The 7,208-nt window shown below is 50.4% G+C and overlaps 1 protein-coding gene across 1 annotated transcript in view; it reads right to left on the reverse strand.

The window, feature by feature from the left end:
• The window catches only part of NARS2 (asparaginyl-tRNA synthetase 2, mitochondrial), a 103,353-nt gene extending 101,458 nt beyond the window's left edge, over window positions 1–1,895 (reverse strand). Inside the window, exon 1 of the mRNA XM_077451380.1 lies at window positions 1,748–1,895. The gene's annotated coding sequence lies outside the window, so the exon portion shown is untranslated. The remainder of the gene's footprint in view (window positions 1–1,747) is intronic.
• Window positions 1,896–7,208: the final 5,313 nt, after the last annotated feature.

The following is a 7,208-nucleotide window of genomic DNA, read 5'->3' on the forward strand; positions in this document are numbered from 1 at the left end:
GTAGATCTGGGGGTGTGTAGGGAAAGGATTCTTGGGAGATGTAGATCTGGGGGTGTGTAGGGAAAGGATTCTTGGGAGATGTAGATCTGGGGTGTGTAGGGAAAGTACTCTTGGGAGATGTAGATCTGGGATGTGTAGGGAAAGTACTCTTGGGAGATGCAGATCTGGGGGTGTGTAAGGAAAGGATTCTTGGGAGATGTATATCTGGGGGTGTGTAGGGAAAGGATTCTTGGGAGATGTATATCTGGGGGTGTGTAGAGAAAGCATTCTTGGGAGATGTAGATCTGGGGGGGGGGGGTGTAGGGAAAGGATTCTTGGGAGATGTAGATCTGGGGGTGTGTAGGGAAAGGATTCTTGGGAGATGTATATCTGGGGGTGTGTAGGGAACGTACTCTTGGGAGATGTAGATCTGGGGTTGTGTAGGGAAAGGATTCTTGGGAGATGTAGATCTGGAGTGTGTAGGGAAAGGATTCTTGGGAGATGTAGATCTGGGGTGTGTAGGGAAAGTACTCTTGGGAGATGTAGATCTGGGATGTGTAGGGAAAGTACTCTTGGGAGATGCAGATCTGGGGGTGTGTAAGGAAAGGATTCTTGGGAGATGTATATCTGGGGGTGTGTAGGGAAAGGATTCTTGGGAGATGTAGATCTGGGGGTGTGTAGGGAAAGGATTCTTGGGAGATGTAGATCTGGAGTGTGTAGGGAAAGGATTCTTGGGAGATGTAGATCTGGGGTGTGTAGGGAAAGTACTCTTGGGAGATGTAGATCTGGGATGTGTAGGGAAAGTACTCTTGGGAGATGCAGATCTGGGGGTGTGTAAGGAAAGGATTCTTGGGAGATGTATATCTGGGGGTGTGTAGGGAAAGGATTCTTGGGAGATGTAGATCTGGGGGTGTGTAGGGAAAGGATTCTTGGGAGATGTAGATCTGGAGTGTGTAGGGAAAGGATTCTTGGGAGATGTAGATCTGGGGTGTGTAGGGAAAGTACTCTTGGGAGATGTAGATCTGGGGGTGTGCAGGGAAAGTACTCTTGGGAGATGTAGATCTGGGGGTGTGTAGGGAAAGTACTCTTGGGAGATGTAGAGCAACAATTCTTTCTTTCACATCCTCAGAGAGTTCTTTGCCATGAGGTGCTATTTTGAACTTCCAGTGCCCGTATGAGAGAGATAGCGAGAGAGCGCACAAGAGAGCGATAACACCAAATTTAACACACCTGAGACCTTGTAACACTATTGAGTCACATGACACCGGGGAGGGAAAACTGCTAATTGGGCCCAATTTGGACATTTTCACTTAAGGGTGTACTCACTTTTGTTGCCAGCGGTTTAGACATTAATGGCTGTGTTTTGAGGGGACAGCAAATTTACACTGTTATACAAGCTGTACACTCACTACTTTACATTGTAGCAAAGTGTCATTTCTTCAGTGTTGTCACATGAAAAGATAGAATAAAATATTTACAAAAATGTGAGGGGTGTACTCATTTTTATATTTGTAGATCTAAGGAAGATCATTCATACAATCAGATTGTATCCTCCTGTATGGTGAGCGATAATCTGATGGTATGATCTCAGGAGAGCTCACTGTACACAAGGAGATCATACAATTATATTGTATTCTGTATGGTCAGATCTTCAGTTCTACAAACACAGCACCATCCAGAGGTCAGGGGTCACGGATCTCTCTCCTGCTATGGTGCAAAGCGACCCCGAGCTCTGACAACAGCCCCGTGTGTCCCCCATCTCACCCACCTCTCCGGGGTCACCCCCTCCACATGTCACAGATTCTCCCTCCTGTCAGGCCACCGCAGGACTTCACATCACCTAAGTCCAAGCGTCGCCTCTCCAATACATCCCGCGGCGGCCATGTTTAAGAAGTCCACGCTTCATTGCAATCCAGTGGGGCGGACTACGACAAAATGGCCGCTGTAAGAGAGACAATTGGGAACTTTGGCTCAGTTTTTGAGCGTATAGCGGAAGTGCCCCGGACTGAAGCATGCCGGGACATGTAGTTTGTTTACTATTAGCTGAGCTTTCCTTGTTAGAGAGGAGATGTGACTTCTGTAAAACAATATAATATTTGTGTTTATTTCAGGTGACAGTGTCTGTGTGCTGAAATAAATCAGTGCGGAGCGCTGTCGCTATGGGATACTGTAAATATAAAGAGGCCCTTGTCACCTCTGCTGACTTTCCTGTGCACTATGAAGCCCCCAGAGTTACCTCAAAGTTGCACACTCCCCACAGAAGGGCTCAGGTCACACGTGACACCCCCCTCCCTTTAGGTGGGCGGCGTCTCGAAGTCCCCAATATACTTAAAGCGGCTCGGTCCCCTAGACAAGTCCCAAACACGAGAAGACCTTCCAAAAGGTTGACGCGTTTCGCTCTGAAGAGGAGGGGATTTCCTCTCGAAACGCGCCAACCTTTTGGAAGGTCTTCTTTTGCTTGGGACTTGTTTAAGTCAGGGGTCTCCAAACAAAAGAACTCGCTGCTCCAGGTGAGACAGGAAGCCTAATGATATCACGGGTGCCCGCCTCAGCTCGCCTTTGCATACGATCAACACTACTCATTATTGTAATGAATAAGCGCACCTGTTAGTGTGTGAAACGCGTCTACCATTTGAACTGTTTGTAACACTTGGGATGTTTGCTTATTAAATAAGAATTTTGATGGATCTTGGAGTGCAGCCATTTCTTCAGTGTTAAGTCAGGGGTCTCCAAACTTTTCAAGCAAAGGGCCAGTTTACTGTCCTTCAGGCTTCGGGGGCGGGGGGCGGATTCTGACCAGTGCGGGGAGAAAATGCCCCGGGCAGAGCATCAGTGAGAATAAACACGGCCTCCGTGTTGGTGGTCAGTAGGAGAAGGAATAGTGCTCCATCATTGGTATTGGTGGAAGAAGTAGTGCCCCGTTGTTGGTGTTATTGGGAGCAATAGTGCCCCAAGGACCGGATGAAGGCTAGCAAAGGACCACATCCGGCACTCAGGCCGCAGTTTGGAGACCACTGGTCAAGGTGACCAGGCCTGCTTCAAGTATATTGTGGACTTTAATGTGCCTTATTGCTGATGCTGTTTGCTTTTTTGCCAACTGTGCCGAATTTCCCGGGGATTAGGACATTTGTCCCAAATGAATTTTGTCCCTTGAAATGTCCCGGGAAATTCGGTTTGTTCCGGGAAATTGAATTTCCAGTTTTTTTGCCACCGGCTGCTAGAGGTCCACGGCCGGCGGAGACATTGTCTCCGCCGGCCGCCATTTTTAAGAAGACCAGAAGCTGGTCTTCAATAGAGACTCACTAGCATTGCTGTGGCGCCGCCCACCCACGCTGCGGCGCCACAGTTGGTTCAAAGTCTCCGCGTGGGATGACGAGGGCCAGTGAGTCTGTGGAGGATCATGTGACGTCGGGGCCAGTGAATCTGTGGAGGATCATGTCGGGGCCAGTGAGTCTGTGGAGGATCATGTCGGGGCCAGTGAGTTTGTGGAGGATCATGTCGGGGGCCAGTGAGTCTGTGGAGAATCATGTCGGGGGCCAGTGAGTCTGTGGAGGATCATGTCGGGGCCAGTGAGTCTGTGGAGGATCATGTCGGGGGCCAGTGAGTCTGTGGAGGATCATGTCGGGGGCCAGTGAGTCTGTGGTGGATCATGTCGGGGGCCAGTGAGTCTGTGGAGGATCATGTCGGGGGCCAGTGAGTCTGTGGAGGATCATGTCGGGGCCAGTGAGTCTGTGGAGGATCATGTCGGGGGCCAGTGGTGTGGTGGAGGATCATGTCGGGGGCCAGTCTGTGGATGTCGGGGGCCAGTCTGTGGATGTCAGGGGCCAGTCTGTTTGCCGGGGGCCAGTCTGTGGATGTCGGGGGCCAGTCTGTTTGCCGGGGGCCAGTCTGTTTGCCGGGGGCCAGTCTGTGGATGTTGGGGGTCAGTCTGTGGATGTCGGGGGCCAGTCTGTGGATGTCGGGGGCCAGGCTGTGGATGTCGGGGGGCCAGTCTGTCTGGATGTCGGGGGGCCAGTCTGTCTTAGGGTTGCCACCTGTCCAGGATTCACCCGGACAGTTCGGGTTTGGAACCATGCGTCTGGGTTTCAGACTGCCTGAAACCCAGACACATTAATCAGACTGGACTATGGCTTCCCAGCTGGGTTGCTGGCTGCAGTTGTCTGAGCTGAGAGTGACTTTTACATTCTTTCACGCTGCCCAAAGCCAGCACTAACAACCCCCCCAAACACACACACACAGATGGGAGAGGAGAGGGGGCTCGATCTGCACCTCCCCCCCCCACCCCCTACCCCTCTGTGTCTGCCCACACTCCAATCATGGGCACTGTACTTCAGAAAAGGAAAATGGGGGCTGGAAATTTGAAGTCCAGCAGTCTCAGATACATCTGGATGAGAGGTGCTGATTGCCAAGGGGTGAGTGAGCTCACCATCCATTCCAGCCTGTGACTGAAGTCTCCCCCTTCTCTCTCCTGCCTCTGAGAGAGTACACTAAGGTATATCAGGGTTCTCAGAGCACCCCTTACATCAGATTTCCCCTTTACACCAGAGGCCACAGTGTTTCCTCTCCATACATCAGAGTTCTCAGTGTTCCTCCTTAAATCCGGGTTCCCCGAGGATCCCTTATGTCAGAGTCCCCAGAGTTCTCCTTATCATCAGAGTCTGCAGAGTCCCCCCTTACAGTGAAAAGGAACTCTACAAGTTCAGATGTAAAAGGGGAGCTCTGCAGACTCTGATGTAAAGGGGGCTCTTGTTATTAATTTCATATGATTAGAAATGTTATTTAATAACAATATATATATAGTTTATAATATAAAAAAATAATAATTGGTGTGCGCCGCTAAAGTGTTCGGGTTTGACTTGAAGAAAAGGTGACAACCCTATGTCAGGGGGGCCAGTCTGTCTGGATGTCAGAGGCGCACAGTCAGAGTCTGGATGTCAGAGGGGCACCAGATGTTAGGAGGGCTGATGGGGACACCGGATGTGAGGAAGGCTGCTCTGATAGACACCGGATGTGAGGAGAGCTGCTTTAATGGACACCGGATGTGAGGAGGGCTGCTCTGATTGGGCATCGGATGTGAGGAAGGCTGCTCTGATGGACACCGGATGTGAGGAAGGCTGCTCTAATGGACACTGGATGTGAGGAAGGCTGCTCTGATGGGGCATCGGATGTGAGGAAGGCTGCTCTGATGGGGCATCTGATTTAAGGAGGGCATCTGGTGGCAGGCAACGTGGCTAGTGACGCGCTCATGGCTCCCACTGATTCTGCATTATGGTGAGTTGAATGATTTCATTTCATATTACAATGTAATAATAGAAATAATGCGCTTCAATCATCCTGACACCATAACTAGGGATGAGCCGAACACCCCCCTGTTCGGTTCGCACCAGAACCTGCGAACAGACCTAAACTTCGTGTGAACTTTAGAACCCTATTAAAGTCTATGGGACTCGAACGTTCACAATCTAAAGTGCTCATTTTAAAGGGTAATATGCAAGTTACTGTCCTAAAAAGTGTTTGGGGACCCGGGTCCTGACCCAGGGGACATGGATCAATGCAAAAAAAGTTTTAAAAACGGCCGTTTTTTCAGGAGCAGTGATTTTAATAATGATTAAAGTGAAACAATAAAAGTGTAATATTCCTTTAAATTTCGTACATGGGGGGTATCTATAGTATGCCTGTGAAGGGGCGCATGTTTCTGGTGCTTAGAACTGTCCCTGCACAAAGTGTCATTTGTGCAGGAAAAAAAGTATTTTAAAGCGGGAGTCCGCCGGGAGTTCCGCCGTTTTTTTTTTTTTTTTAAAAAGCCAGCAGCTACAAATACTGCAGCTGCTGACTTTTAAAATAAGGACACTTACCCGCCCAGCGCGCCCGCGATGTCGGCACCCGAAGCCGATCTCTCGATTGTCTCTCGGGTGCTGCCGTCGCCATCTTGGGTATGGGAATCAGGAAGTGGAGCCTTTCGGCTTAATTTCCCGGTTCTCTACTGCGCATGCGTGAGTCGCGCTGCGCAATAAGGATGGTGCCGCTGTCTCTGGGATCCGTGTGTTTCCCAGCAGGCAGCGGGGGACTTTCGGAAAGGGGCGTAGATTCTGCAGAATCTACGCCCCTTTCTGCAGATAGCTATGCCGGAAGTGGGTGCAGATACCTGTACTGTACAGGTACCTGCACCCCCCTCCCCCCTGAAAGGTGCCAATTGTGGCGCCGGAGGGGGGGAGGATTCCAATGAGCGGAAGGTCCGCTTTAAAATCACTTGCGGCTATATTGTCGGCTCCCCGTAATACAGAGAACACTCAATGAAAAATTTTTAAAAAAAAAGCGTGGGGGTTTCCCTAAATTCAATTACCAGGCCCTTCAGGTCTGACATGGATATTAAGGGGAAGCCCGTGTCAAATTAAAAAAAAATTGACGTGGGGGTCCCCCTAAAAATCCATACCAGACACTTCAGGTCTGATATGGATATTAAGGGGAACCCCGCATCAAATTTAAAAAAAAATTGACGTGGGGGTCCCCCTAAAAATCCATACCAGACCCTTTATCCAAACACGCAACCTGGCAGGCCGCAGGAAAAGAGGGGGGGACGAGAGAGCATCCCCCCTCCCTCCTGAACCGTACCAGGCCACATACCCTCAACATTGGGAGGATGCTTTGGGGGTCTGTGACCCCTCAAAGCACCTTGTCCCCATGTTGATGAGGACAAGGGCCTCATCCTCACAACCCTGGCTGGTGGTTGTGAGGGTCTGCGGGTGGGGGGCTTATCAGAATCTGGAAGCCCCCTTTAACAAGGGGACCCCAGATCCCGGCCCCCCCCCGTTTGAAATGGTAAGGGGGTACAAAAGTACCCCTACCATTTCACAAAGAAAGTGTAAAAATGGTTAAATGAGACAAACACACTTTTGAAAAATTCCTTTATTAAAAATAAAAAAAAGATTCCAGCGGTGGTAATCCACTCTTGCTATCCAGCGACGAATCTCCGGGGTCCAGCGATGGATGATCATATCCAGCGATGGGGGATCTCTCAGTCCAGCGCTGTCCATACATCCGTCTTCTGTCTCCACTGCGGAGACACTGCGGAGATCCCAGCGCTGACGGTTTTTTTTTAGGAGGGCGGGGCCACCCGTCACCTGACCCCGCCCCTCTGACGCTGGAGAGGGAAGCCAGGGGTTCCCCAGTGACGTGTGGGTGACCCCACCCCCTCTGTTGTAACGCAGATTTCCGTTACATCAGAGGGG

The sequence above is a fragment of the Lithobates pipiens genome, unplaced genomic scaffold (assembly GCF_037356315.1).
Source record: "Lithobates pipiens isolate NorthernLeopardFrog02 unplaced genomic scaffold, aLitPip1_a1.2 Scaffold_23, whole genome shotgun sequence".
NCBI classification, from domain to species: domain Eukaryota; kingdom Metazoa; phylum Chordata; class Amphibia; order Anura; family Ranidae; genus Lithobates; species Lithobates pipiens.